At 52.4% G+C, this 21,213-nt stretch overlaps 1 protein-coding gene and 1 long non-coding RNA gene across 4 annotated transcripts in view; both read right to left on the reverse strand.

Annotated features, from left to right (window-relative positions):
- JAK1 (Janus kinase 1) overlaps nucleotides 1–6,497 on the reverse strand; it is a 58,678-nt gene extending 52,181 nt beyond the window's left edge. For 2 of the 3 annotated variants that reach the window (XM_035564497.2, XM_035564496.2), the window contains exon 1: nucleotides 6,324–6,497. The gene's annotated coding sequence lies outside the window, so the exon portion shown is untranslated. Of the gene's footprint in view, nucleotides 1–5,389; nucleotides 5,544–6,323 lie in introns of those variants that run through there. The other variant, XM_050712401.1, reaches the window with a different exon arrangement.
- A 12,712-nt stretch (nucleotides 6,498–19,209) lies between these two features.
- On the reverse strand, nucleotides 19,210–20,833 carry LOC118256950 (uncharacterized). Its single transcript, XR_004781408.1, has 3 exons — nucleotides 20,702–20,833; nucleotides 19,937–20,062; nucleotides 19,210–19,782 (listed from the first exon to the last, which is right to left on the reverse strand). It is a non-coding gene; the product is annotated as an uncharacterized LOC118256950 (long non-coding RNA).
- Between the last annotated feature and the right edge of the window lie 380 nt (nucleotides 20,834–21,213).

Below are 21,213 nucleotides of genomic sequence, written 5' to 3' on the forward strand. Positions count from 1 at the left end.
CTCTGCTGGTGCAGATACTTTAAAAGGCTTCCAAAAACTGGAGAGGTCACAGAAACAAGCAGGAAACAAGATTTCTGCAGTAAGACCTGGTCGTCAGAAAATCTGCGAGGTCACTTACTGCTTAAGTGCTACCGCTGGGGAGAAAGCTGGGGATATTAAATGGCTCGTTAGTGGAAAAAAGAGAATGCAAGTAAGGGCAGAAGATTCAAATAAGGGCAAGAAATAGTTCAATACAAATGCAACAAATCGGTAAGAGTAGAAAGCCAAAAAGGAAAACAGAAAATGTGCCTTTTTATTTCCAGAGGAGCAGGTAACTCCTGCAGAGCAGCGTGCTCCAGCTCAGGCCACGGAGCTGCAAGGGGGGCCAAGGGAAGCTGCTGCACGCAGGCCGGGCTGGGTGATTTCACTGGCTGGTTCCTTCTGAACTCTCAAACTCTCTAAATACACGGGCTCAGACAATTTCAAAATTATTAGTACGTTTTGCCATGCTTTGAGGAAAAGCGAAATGCAGAAGCATTCGGAAAGTGAAAGGTTATTTCTTGACTCAGTAAATACGAAAGAGTGTACAGGAGAACGACATAATGTGAACTGCAATCGCCAGCCTGTAATTGTTCTTGATCAAAAACATCAGAACTGAGGGAGGCCACCTTTCCTCTCCACGCAGGAGACCGCCAACCTAAGGTGTGAGAGAGCCTGACATCCTTGGGTCAAAAATTTAAAAAGAAAAAAAAGGAGAAGAAAAGAAAAGCACCATGCAAAGCAGCAGGTTTAAATAGCAAAGTACGTGCGTAACGCCTAGAGCAAGCTTTGAGCTAGATGGTACCTTTTGTACCTTTTTCTTGAACAACTAATGCCCTGCAGCCTAACAGAGCTTTACCAAAGAAACAAAAACCTGCTTTGAATGTATTGTACTCCAGTGAAATCCCGAGCAGTGCAGAGACAGGTATTTATGGATGGCAACCAACGGGAAGTTATTTAGACTGCTCGAGTGCCAAGGCTTTTAGGGCTTGTTTTGTCAAATGTACTGCTTCGTGCTGCTGGCGTCTCAAAATGGGTATAAAAGTTCGGTGTGCCAAGCTCATTTCCTGACGAACCGAGTCGCCACACACACAAACTTCTCATCGAGCGCTCCCTCGCTCCCCTACCCAAGTCAGGATGTAGTACCTTGGTCCGCTTCTTCTCCTTACCTACGGACACAAAAGGCTTACTTGGAGCACTTTGTGTATTTTAAAGCTGCTCATGGACGTGCGATGTCCTGTTGCGTGCTTTAAAGCGAGCTGTTGCCCAGCAGCGTTGTGTACTCCAGACTGGAGGGAAGAGCAGCTGTCCCATCTGATTTTCCCCAGCCTTCCTGCCTCTCCAAAGCCAAACCACGAAGAAACGAGGTGGAGAGACGGCAAGCTCTTACAAACCTGAAATAAATACTGCACCAACAGATGTTCGCTTTGCTTTACAACGTAACTCCAATCTCAGAATAAACTCCTGCACTACCAGCGATCCAAGTCTCTGCAGAAGACCACGAGAGACACGTCTGGGACTTCCAAGGCTGGAAGGTTTGGAGCCCTTTCTCTTACCCTGCAGCATCTGCATACGCACAAGAGTTTCAAAGCCCTTCAGCAGAGAGCTGCTCCCCTCTCCATTTCAGGTACCAGCAGAAGAGCAGCGCTTGTGCCACCAGCTAAGGCAGGACGCCTTCTCTCAGCTGGACCTGCAGCCTCTGGAATAAAGGTTTGTAAGAAACCAGCAGGTCATGTCACAGGAGGAAATGACAAATGTCTATACCCCTCATTCTTTATTTACAACTGAAAAACATTCAATACTTTGATCTGCAAGAAGCTGTGCTTGCCGCACCACTGGGAATTAATTCAAAGAAGGCAATTACTGTTGAACAGGAATCTTCTCCTGTTTAAAATAGCAAGAGTCAATATTACCTCAATATATGGAGAGGGAATTCAGCATTGGCAGGAGAGTCTGGGGCAGAAATGCACTGCAGGAATAAACAGGCCGTTTGGCCGAAGTCAGGCACCGGCCAGCAACAGCTGAGATTAAAACGAGGGACTTCAAACCCAACCCAAGGCTTCAAAACCCATCCAACGATGCGTTACGCGCTTATCCATCCCGCTCCTATCTCTGTGAGCCTTCCTGTCCCCTCCTCCAGCACACACACAACCCGAGCCTTGACTCACGCTAACTCTTACCCGCTGCAAAACTCGGAGAATTTAGCGCTGAACACCAAATTCCTCCAACTTTACAGCAAACTCTCAGTTACTCAACAGTCCAGCTTGAAGGGGAAGCCTAAAGCACCTCGCAGAACAAACTACCAGACAGGTGCATTTAGGATGGATGCGTTTCCTGAAGCCAGTCACCCCACAAAGCCTGCTCGCTACTAGCGAGCCCTCCTGCCCCCTGGGGAGCTGGCAGCCGTGTCCTGTGTTTCTGGAAGGTGGCTGCGCTGCCATCAGAGCTGCTGACTGAGCAGAACCAAGAGCAGCGCTCACCCACTTCCACTAACACAAGCGATTTTCCTTTTCTTCGTCAGCTGCAACTGCATTTGGTCACCTTAAGCCTTCCGGGAGGTTCTGCGTCAAGCACCAGCTCCGATTTGGTTGTTCCAGGCCTTCAGCACTGCCTCTCTCCTTAGTTCAGGATGATGTGCACATCCCGAGCTTTTCCATTAACTTCCAATTCTCCGTTCTTTCCCTTTATTTCCTATTTTTATCTTTCACTTCCTGCAGGGAAAAAAAATCTAACAATTCTGTGTGACAGGTATTTCAAAACATTAAGTAACAATAATAATAACCATATAAACAAACACATTTGTGTCACTATTGGCATCAAAAGCATGGTAAAAGGCCAATGCATGCAGTGAGACATACAGATCGCGCTTTTCCATGTACGAAGCTGCTCTTCCAATTTCACGTAGCTCAAGTTTTCTATCATTTATGCAGTTATTTATATCATCAGCTCAGGAACAACAGAAAAAAAATATTCTAGCCAGAAAAACTGTTTGAAGCTTTAAGCCCTTCAGCCACCCTCGTAATGAACAATTCTCAGGACCTACTCCTTAAAAACCCACCCAGCCAGGACATAAAAGCCACTAAATCACGCTTCCTCACTTCCCCCTCCGCTTTGAATCAAGAGCAATTGCAGCCGGTTTGCCCAAGAGAGCCAACATTACCCCACCACCACCACCCCCACGTAACCTAGCGGCTTTTAACGCCGTGTTGGCTCTTCCATAGGGCCAGGTGAATGGGAAAAACAGAATACTGGCTGGGATACCCAACGCGCTGCCAAACACATCAAATAAAGCAGCAGATCAATCTTCCCCTAATCTGTCACTTCACGCGTTGGATCAATGCTATAGAAACAGTTGGGAGTAACAATTTAGCTGCCAGACACCCCAAAATCCTGCTAAGACTCCGCTCTCCTTCTCCTCACGTTTCACCCAAGCAGCAGAACGGAGCGGTCGGTCCTTGGCAGAGCTTCCTCTGCGAACGGCAGGCCGTAAGGACTCACTGACCGAAACGCGCGCTGAACAGGAAAAGCCATTTTCTATCAATTTGGCAAGTGTCTGCCATTATCGATACCTGAAATGTAATTGCATCTTAAGTGCTTTCGAGACCCAGAGCAATCTGAGCGCGTTTACAGGAACAATGCCTGATCAGTAAGAAATGACAAACTGCTGTTCCTTTGTCGCAAGTCCAACTTGAATATCGACAGTTTATGACAAAATGTTTTATTCTGAATGATTTTTAGCTACCGATGGACATGAGGTAAGTCAGGAACCAAGACCAAACTCTGTCTTCTCTCTCTATCTCTACTTCTGACCACACTTTCTGGTTTATGGCTTCTGTTAATGACCCTTTTCAGATCCAAACACAAGCCAGTCTGAAGGGTTTGTTTTCGTATCTAAACAGCTTAAGTTCTCAAAACAGTTCAAACACCTTCCTCTTTATGTAAACACACAGGGCAGCTCTTTCTCGTGCAATTCATGCCCAACGCAGCATGCAGAGTCAAGGGTTCTCCATTCGGGTTTGTGCTGCATTTTGAACTTCTTCCTCGTACCAAAGCGAGCAGCAGCCAGGTGCCAGGAAACCCGGGGCCAGCTCTGCAGGGGAAAAAACGCCCTCCACCTCCACGTCGAGGGAGGATGGGGAGGTGCGTGGTAGGAAAGAGGTGAAGCCTTCCTGTCCGCAACAGCACGCCTGACAGTCAGGATGCTGCCTGAGAGAACTCAAAGATTTTTCCCCTCTGCACAAAAAAGGGAAGCTGCTCTCTGTCAAGTTAGGCTTTTATCTGCAAGACCAAACTACAGAAAAGTTAACCTAAATTCACCAAATTAGTAGCGCTTACTCTTCAAACCGAGAACCCTGGATTACCTCAGCCCCTCTAGACATGAGGTAGAAGAATTAAAGTAACTTTAAGCTGTGGGCTCTGCCTACAAAAAAATGAGTTTAAAAGGTTTGTCGATTTTACCCACTGAGTTTCTCCTGTGACTGCTCACAGATACTTCACTTTTTGCTCTGCAGCTGATGCAGGTCTGCTTTCCAAAGCTTTTCTACCAGATATTCTCTCCAGGTTTTGTTTCTCATTTGTTTCCTAAATTCATTTAGCAGACAAGTCAATTTGGATATGCAGAAACAGCACACTCCCTATCAGTTCTGGATTTCCAGACTCTGCTTCTTATTTTTAAAGAAATTTGACGTTAATTCTGAAATATTTTTGCAGCACAGAGACTTCCAGGAGTTGACAAGCTTAGATTCATTCCCGTTCCACGTTTATATTCTTGAGCAAATTTAAACCCACTCACTTTGGCTTTTTACACGTTTTTTCACCTAACCTTTCCTAAAGGTCAAAAGCTCGCAGTTTTGCGCTGTACGAGCGTAGAGTATTCTCTGTTCCACTGGGCTTTGGGGCAAGCGGCACGCAGACACTTAGACAAGTACGATATTCAAGGAGAACCGAATCACTATGAATATATTTACATAAAAAACAGAAATCTGCCTGCGATTGCTCGCTTGTAACACTGCAGATGACAGTAAGGGCTTGATGTGACCTGCCGGCTGCCGAGGCTCCTGCTCCAGATTCCCAAGCACCTGTCCCACGGCGTCACCCAGCACAAACCCTGACCAAGGTGCAACTTCCTGCGTGTTTTACAAACAAGTGCCAGGAGGAAATGCCTACTGCTCCCCTTATATGGGCAAAACAGAACTTGCAGCTATCTTCTGCACTGGCGATTCGAGCGGCACCAGCGTACACACCGGAGAAAAACATCTCGGAGCATCTCCTTCGAGCGAGCGCTAACCTGGGCCGACTGGAGTTAAATTTCAACTCCGGTGCGACTTTGACTGACTGCATCCTCCCTCCCCCCAAACTCTGCTGTACCCACCTGGTCTGTTCTCCAGTCCCAAGGCCTCAAAACAGCCCTGCCGTGCTCCCCTGCCTCCACGCCAGGTCCTGTCCAAGCAGAGCCGGGCCCAGCCGGCCCCGCCGCACACCGCGGCTCCCGTGCCGCCCTCCTGCCACCAGCCAGACGGCTCAGCGGCGGGGCTGGCGTTCGGCCTTTTATTTCCTGGTTCTCCTATATAAGCTTTCATACGCGTTTTTTCAACCCTAACCCAACAGGAGGACCTAAAACAACAGGACACTCGGTTTTTTTCTCCCCCGCGCGCACCGGAGCTGTGCTCCCAGGTGGCCGGGGAAGGTGGGCGCGACTCGCCACACAGGGCTACCTGCTTCCAGGCCGTGCCGTACACCCACCGGGCACCGTCCCCGGGGGCAGGAGCACCCACGGGAGGTGCCGAAGGCTGCCCAAGGCCGGCTCTATCTGTGGCACTGAGCAGGCACCGCACCAAGCGCTGGGCCCGCATCCACCCGTCCAGGCCCTCGATCCGCACCCAGGCGTGAGGCAGCGCTGCCTCCGAGCCGCCCCACTCACAAAACAGAACCGGGGGCCCACAGGGGATCCGCGATCGGTCAGGAACACCCAGGCGGTTTGGCGTTTTCGTTGTTGTTTTGATCTTTTAAACTCCGACCCCCGTCCCGCACCACGCGGCCCCAGCCCGGCGCTGCTCCACGCCGGCTCCCCCCCCCCCCCCTCCCCCTTCCACCACCCCCATTCCCCCCCGCCCCACCGCGGCTCCCACCGCGGGCCCGAAGCCCTCCGAGCCCGGCGGGTCCGACCGCTCCCCCAGGGGCTCCCTCCCGGCTCCCTCCCGGCCGCCCCCGCCGCCCGCCATCTCCCCGAGCTTCTTCCCCCGCCGGAGGAGGGGGGGGGGAAGCGCCGGGCCCCGCCGCCCCGAGCCCCCGCCGGCTCCACTCACCGCCTCCTCCGCGCCTCGGGCGGCCGCTCCCCTCTCCCGCTGCCCCCGCGGGGCTGGGGGCGGCCCGGGCCGTGCGAGAGCCGAACCGGGGACAGACACAACCGGAGAAGGGGCAGGAGCAGGGCGGCGGTCCCGGCACGGCGGCGGCCCCGGCCCGCGGAGCATGCGCTGGGCCCGGCCCGCCCGGGGGTGGCGCCCGGTCGCGGCCGCCTCCCGCTCCGGGGGGGCCGAGGGGCCGCCGCCATTTGGGGCGCTGTGAGGAGCCCCGTGAGGGGCCCCGGCCGGCGTAGCGGGGGTCGGCAGGGGTCTGCCTGCCGGAGGGGGGCCGGGTGAAGGCAGCGCAGCGCCCAGCTCCGTGTCCACAAGGGCAAAAGCCGGTAGCTAAAAAAGCCCGTCGGGCAGTCCGTGCCGATCGGGGGGTGTCTGCTGTCCCTCAGCCTTCGAACAGCCGTTCAAAGCCGTGTTATAAAATGTAGTTAGAAATGGGGTGGAAGGGTTCTCGTGGTCAAAAATTACTAATGAAGTCTCCCACAGCACCTAGGTGCAGGCAGGCACTGCTGCCTGGCAGGCTGATGGTGAGACTTTTAACCAGGACTTGCCTGTTTCTTTCTTAATCCTAGCCAAAAAATCCAACGGAGCTTGCCTGAACGTCTTGCTTTTGCTTTTCTCTGAGCTCTTCATCTTCTGTTGAAAACAATACCGGCATAACGCTGGTGTGTTTTGATCCGCTTAAAAAAAAAAAAAAAAAAGCCTGTCTCCACGCAGACGTGCACAACGCGGCGGTGTGAATACCTTGCTGTTTACACCGAAATGATGAGATAAACAATTCTCCCCTCTGCACAGAAAAGAAATCGGTTTCTTCATTGTGGTTTCAAACTTTCAAACTCACAGGAAACAGTCTGAGTGGAAGTAATATCAGTAAGAAAACAATTCACTTCAATAAAATGATTGCCCCCTTCCTGCACATGCACACACACCTGGCATTTTCTTCTGAGAGAAGAACCAGTCTCCAGCTGCATTTCACAGGAATTGTCCTAACAGCCAAATCGAGCATTAAAAACACACAAAGCAACAAACAAACAAAGAATGGTAAACCTGATTGCTTTCAACACAATGCTAGTTTCATGTCATTTGCTTTGGTTTAATCAGAGCACGCTGACAGCTTCTTTTTGTCGAGGCCTTCTCACGCACCAACAGTACATGGGTGTGCAAGTGCCTTTGCTGTTACGAAGTGTTTATACGCTGACCCGCTCATCAGTCCCAGCTCATCTGCCTCATGCTTTGGCTATCCCGATTTCCAAAGCTTTTCTCCTTGGAAATCACCCCAAAGCTTTTTGTCTCCCACACGAGAGCTGGGCGGCGGGGGCTGGTTGCACATCACTGCATGTATGTGCATGTCCATGTGGTTGTAGTTTACAAACTAAAGATAGATGGACATGGATTTTTCTCCCCTCTCGCAAGAGGAAACAAGCCAGCACTTCCCCGCCCCTCTTTTCAGAGCTGTCAGGGAAACAGCAAAGTGTAATTTGGATGCTATTTCACGGTGTTCATCTTTTTTCCCTGCCACGTGGCGTTGTCTCTGGATTACCAGTGCTCTGGGTGCATGGGTATGGCCCCGAGCAGAGAGCACTGGGGTCTCGCCCCATTTCCACCGTGCTGGTGATCTTTGCTGAGGTTGGAAGGAGAGAGGTCAAACCTGTGGCTGCAGCTGGTGGCACCTGCGGCCATGCCATGGCTCTCGGGCCTGACTTTTTCTTGCTTTCTTATTCTGCATTCCCCCTTGATTTGCCTGACAGGGCTGCACTTCCATTGATTTTGTTTGACTCGTTAGCCCTTTCTGTGGCTTTGCCTGCATGGTGATAAAATCAGCTTTCCTTGGTGAGTTTTCATGCTTCGTAACATACCAGATCTCTATTACTTATGCATTACAGTCAGTGTTCGTTTCCCGGCACAGCTACTGGTGCTGCAAATGTCCTTAAATCCAGATCAGAGCTGCAAATCAAACCAAAGCCAAGAAGAAGGCTGTGACGGAAGGATTGCATAAGGGACTTAGCCCGGGGCTGCTCACAGAGGCCGCAGCTCAGAGGAGAGCAGCTTTACCTCTGCCCCCATCTAAACCAGTGCTCAGAGCCCGAGACCATGCCCAGGGATGAGCCAGGCTCCCAAGGGCCACATCCTTCAAAGAGGGCTAAATTCTCATGTGCTCACACACCTCCATTCCAAAAACGGGGCTGGGCTCCGGTGGCACCTACAGTCTTACAGAAACTGTGTGTTTAGTCCCCTAGCCCTGCCTACAACATGAGCTTTTTGCTTTTTCTCCTTAATTTCAGGACTGTGGTGTCCTCTGATTTCTGCTGGTTGTTCTGTGACATGTAGTTTTGGTGAAATCGACGCGCTTCTAGAAATTAATCCCCAAACTCTATTAGTAACAGGATTTCCTGCCCATCCCCAAACGTAGTGACAGATCTGCCCATTTTCCTCATTGGGGCAGCACCAACGTACACCTCTCTGCTCTTTCCAGCTATCAGTTTCACAAAAATCTTCAGGAATTTAGTATTTTTAACACCGCCATCTCCCTTCTAAGTTGACTGGAAGCGACCAACAAGTTCAAAAGCTGTCAGCGGGGATGTCAGGCTGTCAGACAGGCGGACGGACAGACAGACTGCAGTTTCAGAAAACCTATTCCTTGGGAAAGCAGGCTAAGTGCTCAGACCCCCCAGTCTGCTTTCACCACGACACACCATCCTATGGCAAGGATGTAATTTTATATTAAAACATTGAAAGTAGTTTTCTCTGTGGAATTAATCACAGGTACTTGTAGCTGAATATGTTTTCCTGCTCATAAAGCGAGTGGGCCTGCAAAGAGCTGCAGAAAAGGTCTTTGATGCAAAACATTTTTTCCTACCCCTGTAAGTACCGTACTGGGGTGGAGCGACAAGTCGGACGAATTACTTCGTATCTTACTTATTTCTTTATTTTGCAACTTCCAGGAAGCACTGATGTCCTCCAAGAAAAAAAAAATGTAGATATCTAGACTTGACTTTCTTGGTATTTGTGAATTAAAACTCAAATGAAATTCAAACGAGTTATCTCTTACAGCCTTCTTTAAAGAAGAGGGTGGGCAGTTATGTACAAATTTTCCCCTACTTCAGTTTTCAAGTTTCCAGAAGTCAAACTTCACCTCTGCTTTGGTTATCTTTGAAAAGGTGAGGTTTTCACACTATTTAAAACAGTATAAATGTTAAGAAAACTTTTTTTCCATAGCGTTTCAAACTACAGCAAGTGGCTCTGTGTACGGTAAAGTGCAATAAATCGCTGATGCCATCAGCTTGGAATTGACTGCACCCTTACATAAATGTGATTTAACACCATCTGAGCGGTTTCACTTGTCTTTGGTTTGTTCCTGGCAGTACGTCTGGAGTCTGGTTCTTCTCAAACGTGCTAGCGAAGATCAGGAGGAGGCAGGGAAGTCGGAGGAGCTATGTAAGGTGTAAAACTGGCCTCTGCCTTTCAATGTCAGCAATTCCTTACGTTGTAATGGCACTAGAAAGTATGCTGGCAATAATTTTCTGTGCTCTTGTGTGCTTCTGCAGAGCATCAGGCTATGCTCACTGCTGTTCAAATTAGAGTTTATTTTTTAAATATTTTTATTTTTTTTTTCCCAAAGAAAAACATTCTTCCAGTTTTCCCTCCAGGGATGGGAGTTACAAAGTAGAGCATGTCGGGGATTTTTTCCTTAAGATCCTCAAAACTGATCTTCTCACTCAGAGCTATTTTTCCTAAGGCAGATGGCAGGAGCTGTTCCCAGCCGGACCCACGCCAGGCTGGGCTCGCCCCGCGGCCGTAGTGCGAGGAGCAGCCGGGACACGGGGCCGGAGGAGCAGGACCAGCACCACGAGGCAGTGCAGAGCCGGGCCAGGCAAAAAGGGTGCCCTAAACCATCCATTGGATGCCTGTCAGTGGTGCAGCGGGGAAATTTGGGCAAGACATTCTCCCTGCAAAGCCTCCCCGTCGGTGAAGTGGATAGCACCGTACACCATCACCACACAATATCTTAGGGAGTGCGAGGCCCCCGGATACTGCAGTGATGGGGTGGGACTTGCCCCGGGGGCTGTATAAATAGATACGCAAGTGCACAAGTCCTTTCATCTGATCTGTTGCTGAATTTATCTTAAACTTCCTGTGCTCACATAACATGCGTGAAAACGTGTTTGTGACACTGCTTTCAGAGTGCTTGTCTCTGCTTGGAAAAGCAAGTGAGAGAATTTATTTTGAGACAGCTGGAATGTGTGAATTATTTCTTCCTAATTAACTACTTCTAAATACTGTTCTCAACCCCAACCACCACCAGCACTTTTTTTTAAAGCTAACTGGGGTTTCTAATAATCTCCGTCTGGGAAGGCGAGGTACTCCTTGTTGATGATCTAAATTTACTTTGAAAAAAAGCTCAAATCGTGCCTGTCCAAAGCAGTCCCTGTTCCCAGGGTGCTGTGGCAGCCGCTGCCGAAAGCCAGGCTGCGGGGGGATTTCCTGCTCGGGGCCTGCGAGCTGGCAGAGCCGCGTGGGAAGCCGAGCATGTAGCTCTGCTTCCCGACTTCCCTCTTCCCTGGCTGGGGACTGGAGCTCGCACGCTTGGCTCTGAGCTCGGGAGCGTGGGGATGCTGCTGCCGTGCCTCGGTCCTGCAGCGGGAGCGTTCGTGTTGCTACCTGCATTTGTCCGCTGTTTTTTCCTGTTGGCAGCTTTCTGGTTCTTCCCTGTCACCGAAGCAAAAGTATTATCTGGATTTTCTTCAGCTTTCTCTGAGGAAAATATACCAGTGGCTGGCACGCTGCAACCAGTGCAGCCCAAAGCCTGTGGCTTGTCCCAGACGAAATGCAGCAGAGTGGTGGTGGTGGCCAGCTCCAAACCCCACTCCTGATCTCCTTGGTCTCTGCTGGAGAGCAGCAGTTTTATGTGGTGTTTGCCGTATTCCCCCTTCCTTCTGTCGTCCGGAGAATTACCGTCATGTTTCCAGGAAGGGTGGTGTTCAGGGTCAGAGAGTCACAGAATTAAAGAACCAAAGAATCATAAAATAGTGGCACAGGGGGGCTTAGAAATAAGAGCTGGATGGCAAACTCCAGATCTGGAGATCTGTGGACTTTCCAAGCCCCTTAAGACGAGCGGTGCCACCACCAGGAGGTCAGCGCCCCCGTCTTTGCCTTCCTCCTGCCGCGCTGCTTCGGCACGGACACAGCGCATGCAGCAGGGCTGCGTGTCCGTCTGCGGGGTGTTAGGGGGGAAACGGACAGTGCCAGCGATCGTGGAGGTGGGGACGGTGAGGCTGGAGGGAAATGAACAGTGCCAGCGATCGTGGAGGTGGGGACGGTGAGGCTCGGGCCCGTTCGACGGCTGGGCTGCAGTAAGAGCATATTGCTGTAGTGCATTTCGGTATCGTTAGCCGTGGGGCCAAAATATTCTGACAGCATTCGGGTTGCAGTGCAAACTGCTGTAAAAAGAGCTGATGTTGCTGTTAAACTCCGTGGAACTTAGGGAGGTGAAAAGCAGTGCAGGATTTGTCTCCCGTTTATGTAACTGCTTGGCCTCTTAGCAAAGCGCTCTGTATTTCACTTAATAGTTTTAAAAGGCTGTGGTGTGTTTCCTTACACTTATCTGAGTTAAAAGGGCAAAAAAGTGAAAAATCCTTAGACTAAGAAGGAGCTGAACAGATACTGTGCTCCTCTAATCATTGCCAGATAAAACACCCACTGTGGGGTTTGATTAAAATGACTTTTCCTTTAATGGGGATTCAAATGCAACTGCAGCAGCACGTCCAATTTACATCCAAAATTAATTAGGCTTCATTAGCAACAGGCCTCTGGAAGCTTTAATTTCCAGAGTCCCCTGGAGCATTGCGTTTCACCCCAGAATGCAGGAAGGCTTCGGATGCTGGAGGGGCGGCGTCACAAGCTGTCCCGAGAAGCTGTTGTTCTGCACAGGATGGAAGTTTTTCTCAAAAACAACACATGGCATTTTTTTATCATTCTAGGAACATGAAGCCGACACGTTTAAGGAAATCGCTTGTAAATGAAATGCACCAAATCGGCGGGCCAGCCCGGGCAGTGGTCAGGAACATGGGCATGGAGCCTCGCTGCCTCCTCCTCACCGCTTCCCTCGGGAAGAGCCGCTTCTGCTCGGCTGCTCCAAAACGCTGACCCAAAGGGCACCAGCGCCATCGCGTTTCTCTTTGTGTGCTTCTGTTAAAGTCACGCTCTATTCCATACCCACAGGACGTGAGACTCCCAGTTAGAGAAAGGAGAAAAACCCCTGGAACTTCAGAGCTACGACCAAAACCACCAGCCTCACCTCCTCTGCTGGCCCTTTCCCCAGGGCTCTTTGCTGTGAGCTTTTTGCTAGCACCAGAATTAAACCCTCTGGGCTGGTGCTGCCCTTGTGCCTGCAGCCCTGGACTCTTTCCCTTGAACTTTCCACCCTCATCACCCCCGGGTTGGTCCCAGCAGCAGGGACTAGACCCACGGCTGGGCTCCGCTCGAGCGGAGCAACAAGACAGTGCCAGGATGGGGTCCGTGGCTCTGCTCTCCATCTGCCAGCACCTCTAACGGCAGTAATTTGCTCTCTCACAGGCTTATTTTTAGCCAGCAAGAATCTGAGGCTTTTGCAAATGTTTAAACACATGTCTCTCTTGAATTATTCAGTGTACTTTGCCTGCTTCTGGAGTTAATTAAAATGGAGGGCAATCGATAGCGAGCTCTCTGGCTCACTGTGGGGAGGTGGCAGCGGCAAGGAGCAGCTGTGGGACCGCTGATAGCCTCCTGTCCTCTCCATCCCTCCCAAGCCACCGCTCTGCTCCCTTGTCAGTGCTGGCCAGCAGCTGCAGAGCACCGAATCATACTGGGTTTGCCTTAATTTAAGGAGACCGATTTGTGCACAGCACTGGGGATGGACGTGTCCTGAGCCACACAAACCAAGGGCGTGGTGGCCGCGCCAGAACCAAAACCCAAATCCCGCGGCATGGTCCGTGCGAGATGAGCACGTGTCTCACAACTGATGCAAAGCGAGCACTGGAGCATGGCCCAGAGGATTTGCCAGATGCCTGAGATGTGTCCTCCTTCTTCTCGGTGGCTCCTCGTGGTCTTTGGCTTTACAGCCAAGCGCTTTTGCCTGGAACAAGAAGGAGTCGTCTGCCTACCACCCTCTGCAAGAGGTGAGGGGCCATGGAGAGGCTATTTTAGCTCAAAAGCCGGAACCTATGGTGCCAACACATCTCTGCACGTGGTGGGTGCTCAAGGGGTTTAGGCAGAAAGAGCCCCCCATGCCTACCTCCTGCTCGCAGCCAGCAGCTGCGCCTCTTTGTTCCCTGTTTTCTGCTACAGCTGAACAAGTTTTTTCCCGGAGTCAGATGAACCTTCCCCTGTATCTCTAAAACGAAGACCAAGTGCAGCCCTCCTCCTCTTGAAGTCGATGGGGAATCTGGGACTGGGACCAGAGTTTCACCTTTCATCTGAAGAAAAGCGCAACGTTTGGTCCCAGAAACGGTAATATTAGCACAATACAAAAGCGTGACCTTCTGTAGGAGTATATTCATCGACACGTACCTCCGTGCCCTCTCCTGTTCCTGTGAAATGTTACGAAGAGCAAACTACGTATCAAGTCAAACCATGCCGAATTTATCACCTGCCTGAACGCGGACACGACAGCAGTGGCTTTGGTATTGTGCCACAACACCCAGTTCCTTGTGAGGAGTTCTGTCCCCAGCCCGACATCGATTAATGTCAGTCTCCCTTTGTGAATCAAGCTACTGAGAGAAGTCTAGGGTTTGCACACTGAGTCAGGAGGAACCATCAGTGGTGGACAGAGATACCTTTATTCGTTCCTGTCAGAGGTGGAGGTAGATACGGGGATGCAGGGGTGCTGTGCAGCCAGCTCTCAGCCCCTAAATGCTCAGCAGTGCCTAACCCCCCCCCCCCCAACCCCGCGTGCTTTGTGCACAAGCAGTGTGAGATGCGGGCAGAAATATTTTATGCAGAAGGCAAAAACGATCACGTCGTCCTTTGTTCAGGCAGCACACTCGGGGAGCACTTTTCCCCGTAGGAGGCACGTGCCGTTGCCATCCCTGTTACTGCGGCGTTTGCTCCACGTGGAGAGGGACCCCCCTCACCTGGCAGCGGGAGCGGGGAGACAACCACGGCACTCCGCTGGGAACAGCCGGAGGGGAACGCAGCTCGAGCACATTCATCTGGTTTTATGCTAGGTGAAAATATCGCCACAGCTGAGCTGAGCATGCTTGTCATGAGTCCATGTTGAATTCCCTTCACGCTCGTGAAATTTTGCAGGCGGCGTGCTGTAGCTGGGATTGTTTTGGAGCTGGTATGCCAAGAAAATACCCTTGGATCTGAAGAAAAATAATGTTGCAGGGCTGAGCTGGTAACGTTTCTGATCACTCCACTGGGCTTCACCGGAGTCTTCACCAGCTTCTTTCCTTTGTTTGTTTGATTTTTTTTTGCCCAACATTTCTAGGCTCACATTCAGGAATTGCTTAACCTGACCTAAAAACAAGCTTGTCATCGTTACATTCCAGGGCAACTAATACTTGCACTTATCAAGATGTTGCAGTTAGGGTTCTTGATTTATAGAAATGTTTAATCAAGAAGGCCTGGACTAAAGTTCAAGTGGAAGTGCTTCGTGCTAGCCAGAGACAATTTGAATGAACAGTAATTAAAACAGTGCCTGATTCATATGGGGCACTGCTGGACTTTGGAACGACAACTGCATGCTTGGAACTCTGTTGGGATGGATTCCTTTTCCTTTTAGTACAACCACAGCCAGGTCTGTCGGTGCTGATGCTTTCTGCTGTACAGTAAGTCACATTAAAAAAAGAAAAAAAAAGGGGAAAGGCAAAACCTTCACCTGGTTCCAAGGTTCAGTGCTAGCAGACAATGGATGTCTTTTATCCCGCTGTTGTCAGAGGCAGATAGCGGCTGGCCGGCTCCCTCGGAGCAGAACTTCTACCCTAAAAGGATGGTTTGTGGACGAGAGCCAGGAGCCGAGCAGCCATTCTGGTCTGCAGCCTCGCGGCCCCGAGGAGATGTGGCAGGAGCAGAGCTGCTGTTCTTCGGCGAAACGTGGGTGGGACAGCGACAGCCTCCAGATGGGAAAAGGGACTTTCCTGGTGAAAAAGCCTGAGAACCGCTGGGGCAGAACAAATCCATCCAGAATGACGGCTGAGAAATGTCACGAGAAAATCGCCTTTCCTTGGCATCAAAGCTATACGTTGCAGAAAGTTTTATCAGAGAACGGACGGCCCTCCGAGAGCTTATTTTTGAGAAGAAAGTGATGTGATATATCGCTGTGTGCATGTTGTTTACATCTTGCTTTAACACAGTTCGTGGGAGGAAGTGTTCCACTGCCAAAAAAGACTTGATAGCTGCATTGTTCGCGTGTAGCAATATTTAGACATAGCAAACCCACAAGTATTTATAATAAGTCTGTCCGATTATGATATCAGTCGGAAGCTACAGGAAAAGAGATGGACGCTGTGTCCACTGAGCAAGAAAGGGAGATAAAGGCTCCCGTTAAATCTGATCAGAGAGGTGCTGTTCTGAGGCACAGACAGCGTTTTCAGTTCCTGTCCCATGCCAGAACTCGAAGCTGTGCTTGTTTTAACAGGAAATGAGAATCACAATCAGGAGCCCAGAGGCACTGTCACTTCAGCTGGCAGCTTCGCTCTGGCTTTCACCAGTACTCGGTGTGGCAGTTACCGCGTCTCACTGAGCAGCCTGGCTCGCTTATCCGCCCTTAAATCTGACTCAAGGCTAGGCAGGTAAGGAGCCTTATTCCGTGCACCCGCTCCACAGCGAAACTTGCATCTGCCTCCGGGCAGTTATCCTGCTCCTCGTGGGGAAGAGAGACCTGCCCGCGCCCGCCTGCAAGCCCACGAACGCTCCCACAGCCCCTCTCATCTCCCCTGGTGGGACTTCGTGTGCAGGCTGCCAGCAAACCCCGAGCAGGGCACGGCCGGGAAGGGGCAGCGCAGGCGTCTCGCTGCCGTACGACCAGGGACAACCACGGCCGCTGCCCGCTGCCAGGTGACCCCCTCTGCCTCCGGGTGCTCCTCCTGCCCCGGTCAAGGGGTCCCTTCGGGCTTCGGAAAGAGGCAGAAAGGAAGTCGAGGGTTGACTGCTTAGATTTTAATCTATCTAGAACTTTAACTCTTGTTATCAGGATGTCTTTTTATCATCTGCACGGTTTCTAGTACAACAGAGCCCTCCTCCAGACACAGACTCGAGCCGCTATCACAACACCAGTAATAATTTCCCCCGCGTAAATGACGCATGCTGGCAAAACGTTCCATCGCAGCAGCACAGCCCCGACCCTGGCAGGGCTCGCGGACGCAGCCAGCGGCACGCTCGGGCAAACACCTTCCAGCAAAGATCAGAGAAATAGCACAAAGCGTGTAATTGCCACATTGGAGCAGCCGCTGGCTGAGCTAATCCTCTTCCGCGAGCGGCAGCAGTGCAGGGCAGCACAGGGCAGGCCCCGGATGGTTATTAATCACCCCGTCCAGAATTAAGAGCCTTCTAAGTGCTGCATGGTTAACAACCACAGGTAGTGTCAGTACCAAGAATAAATCGTGACCTCTGCAGGTTTCTGCATCAGCCTCCAGCCTCTGCAGGCTGAGGACTGGATGTTCCCCCAGGGGGACACTGGGGACAGGCACACACCAACACACCAGCAGGCAGGGGGGACACTGGGGACGGGCACATGCCAAAACACCAGCAGGTCCCTGCTGGGCTCCCACCAGACCCCACGGGGCTGCTCGCTGCCCACCACTCACGACCCCGGTACACACACACACACACACACCTCGGCCGCCGAGCACTGCTGGCTTGCCACCCACACAACGATGACGGACTCGAGCTTCACCAAAAGCGGGGGCCCCAAAAACCGTTTCTAGGTGTTTTGTTGGAACTGTGACAGAAGTTACCCAAGGAAGTTGCAGTCTCGTCGGCCAAGGCGGAGAAGCCCCAGCCCCAAGCGAGCACCAGACGCCCCACCGTGGCTGCACCGGCTCCCCGCTGTGCCTGCTGCAAGCAGCCGCATCGCCCTGGGCTGCTGGAAGATGTGAGATGGGCCCTGCCCCTCTGCCCACTCCCTTGTAACAGAGCGAGTGGGGACACTAGCCGGCTAAAATCATGCTGTCTTTAACGAGAAATATGTAAAAGTATCTACAAAGATGCTGTATAGCTGCAGAGTCGTTCCCATTTTTCTGGTACCACCCACTGACCCACACCACCTTACCTCTTCTCCCAAATACTCCCCCAGCCACACAGGACCCCACTTTTGGAAGCCTTATTGAAGCTTCTCCAGCACAGCATTTCCGGAAGGCCAAGCAGACAACTAAGAGGCAAACTCCCAGTAAAGCACAATTTTTATTCGAGTCAATCTTAAGTTTTCTTAACCCGTGACTTTTACATGACAAGGTATGTTTAGAACGAGGACACTTGAGCAGGATGTCGTGTGTACATCTGTCCGTCAGCTCCTGGAATCAAAGGGATGGGGTGCGGTGGGCACGGGCCCCGTGAAGCTCAGATGGCTGCCATCCTTCAGTTATCACAGTACTGTACCTTTACAAGAGACAGCATCAGCACTGTGATAACTGAGCCAGGGCAGCCTGTCAGTCATCGCGGCCCCTCCATGCACCGCCAGGTGCTTCCTCTGTCTTCTCATCCCTTGCACGCCTCCGAACCCCAAATCGCCCTCAACGGGTGCCCAGCTGCCAGATGAGAGGCTCGGGAGTATTTAACTGAAGTGGCTTTGCATGTTGGGCTCCAGCTCAAAAAATTATCCAGATAATTAGTGCTATCTTAATGACCGCGGTGACCAAAGCAGCCTTCAAAATCCAATTCACCAATGCTGGATGTAATGGAGAAAGGTTAACTTACCACTCTACAGTTAATGCTGGAGAAAATGAGGGTACCCCTTCTCCCCGTTAAACTCACCGGAGCTAGAGAGCAGCGCTTGGTTTATGCTACTCAAGAACCGAATGTCATGAACCAGACAGTCAGCAGGCAGATGTGGCCGCGAGCCAGGTTAAGTCGGCGGAGCCGCACCGTGTGTGCGACAGCCGAAGGCTGGGATCACGACCAGCACGAGTAGAGGGCAGCACCACACCGCGACCGCGCTGCATACTGCACCGAGCGCGCCAGGCGCTCGCCCAGGCAGCGGAGCACTCTGGCAGGCGGTGGAATTTTACAGCGCCGCGAACACGGTCAGCTGGGCTTCATCAGGGTTTGTCACATGCGCTGCGAGAGCTGGGATCGCGGACGTCCACTCCTGTGCCTACCGAGGGGGCTCCGACGGGAGCAGCGCCGGACGCCGAGCAGCCAGCTGTGCTCACGAGGGACTGCAGCTGGAAGAGGCAGAACGGGTGCCTCAAGGCTCCGCGGGCTGAAGTATGCAACTGGAACTTTTAGGTCACAGGATCCAAACACAGAGTTGTGAAATCAAAACTTACACCGCAAGTCAAACTTATATCAACCAGTATTTTGCACCCCACTTTTTCTTTTTAAACAGGTTTTGCTGAGAAGATCATGGAACTACTTCTACTCACACACACCTCTGGTTAAGGGAATCACATTGACTTCTGAAATAATTAAGTTTAAAAAATAACACACTTTTTTACACAGAAAAAGTTAACGTGTTATTATAAAAAGTTAATTTATGATGCTGATGGACTTCCTCAGTACAAGGTGCTCTTGTATTTCTAACAGCAGGAAGCAAAAACTCCAGACGTGGTTTACTGCTCTAAATAACTTACCTGGAGAAGAGCATGTCTGGAGATGTTAAGTAGGTTGTTTTTAAAAGAGAAAGGCGTAACGCTCAGACGGATCCAGCTACCAAAATGGTGTTTTACAAGTTTTTAACGGAAGAGGGCAATGGTGAGACAAGCAAGAAATATCTGAGGAGAAGCACGCAGTGGAAAAAAATATTTGTACATTTTAAAACAAACTGCAAACATACATTACATAAAAAGGGGACAGTCAACAGATTATGCAATACTGACGTCAGATGATGACACAGATGACTTAAACATATACCCTAAAACTTGCAGATTTGCCACCAATTGTAACTAATTACATCATCTGCTGCTGGAAGAAAAAAAAACACCAAAAAACTTTGTAAAAAATGCTGAAGAAAATCTGTACGTACAGCTGTGACTTTTGGAAAGGAAGGGACGTGCCCAACAAACAAACCATTTGCTGCCACTCTGAAGCGTTTTCACACCACATTGTTCCAGCAGAAAAAAAGTCTACCCATTTCAACAGAATGGAAGCGCAGTGGAATTGGGAATCCCACATTTCGGAGGCCGAGGCGGTTAGAGAAGAGCTGCTATTTGGCAGTTCAGGTGTGTCTTCATCTGAGCCTGAAGATTTTATCCTTGCTCCGGCGGTTACTAGTAGGCTGTTTAAAGAAAATCCGTGACCGCAAAGGTGAGCAGTCCCACCCAACTCCCCGCCACACCGCCTGTTCCAGTCACACACCTATTCTAACGTGCACCCACTCGTGGCTGGTGCCATTTTCCCCCCAGAGGATCCCGCTCCTGTTCCACACAAACCTGCTGGGCCTCCTCACACGCCGATTCTCGCGCTGCTCCAGCCGGACCACGCACACGGGGACTCCATGCAAACAGGTGTGCGAAAACGCAAAACTCGGCTCCTTGTTACCGTCTCGAGAACCCTCCCTGCTTTTCAAACAAAACATTTAGCTAGTTGGGCACCCAGCACACAGACTCGTGCCACGGCCAGGACGCTGCGTATTTCCATAGGGTTATTTAAGAGTATCTGATCGTTAGCATAGGCTGCCACCCCTTGTCTCTGAAAGCCTCCCAGCTTGGCCTGGCTGCTCCTGAAGCTCCGGTTCCCCCTCCAGCCCCCGGGGGCCGGTTACTCGTTGTGTTTTCGCGTTGTTTTGCGGGCACGTTCCCTCAGCGCGGCCCCGCGGCCCCCTCCCCACCCGGGCCGGGTACCAGCACCGAGTGCCGGGCACGCCGCGCTCGGCAGCGACCCGGGGGGGGGGGGGGGGGGGGCTCTCGGTAACCCGGCGGCCCCCAGCGCCTCGCCCCTTCCCTCCTCGGCCGCCCCCCCTGAGGCACGGCCGCGCACGAAGCCCCCCCCCCGGAACCCTCCCGGCCCCCCGCAGCCCCCCACCCGCTCTCCCCCTCCCACAAAATAGCAGTGCGCAATGGGGGGGGGGGGGGGGGGGGGAAAGAAAGCACCGCGCCCGGCCGCGCTGTCGGAGCCGGGGGTCCGGGAAGGGGGGTGGGGGGTCCCCGCCGGGCGCCCCCCGCGCCCCCCTCAGGGCCGGGCCGGGCCGGACCCACCTGCGGGCTGGCGGCGGGGCCGGGGGGGCGCCGTGACGCAGCACGGGCGGGCGGGCGGCGTGAGGGCCGCCATCTTGGCGTGTTTATGGCAGCGCCGCGCGGCCATGTGATGCGCCCGCCGCTTCCTGGGGGAGGGGAACGGGGACGGGGGACGGGGGGGGGGGGAGGGGGGGGAAGGCGGCGCGCGTCGGGCACGCGCACAGCGGGACACGCGCATGGCGTTCACGCGTGGGCGCGCAGGGTGCCCCCTCACCGCTCCCCCCCCAACCCCCGCCACCGAGGGGGCGCCCCGCGGTGCTGCCCCCGGGGGTGTGTGGGGGGGGGGGACGGACACACGAGGGGATCGGGGGTCCCGCGGGGGCTCCCCGTGCCGCCGGGGCTCCGTGAGGCGGCGCCGAGCCCAGCCCAGCCCAGCCGAGCCGAGCCGCGGGGGCCCCGTCGGGCGGCGGCGGGACTACAAGTCCCAGGGTGCCCGGCCCGAAGGGGCGGCCCGAGGGGGCGGCCGTACCCCC

This window comes from Cygnus atratus, chromosome 8 (assembly GCF_013377495.2).
Source record: "Cygnus atratus isolate AKBS03 ecotype Queensland, Australia chromosome 8, CAtr_DNAZoo_HiC_assembly, whole genome shotgun sequence".
In the NCBI taxonomy this organism is placed as follows: domain Eukaryota; kingdom Metazoa; phylum Chordata; class Aves; order Anseriformes; family Anatidae; genus Cygnus; species Cygnus atratus.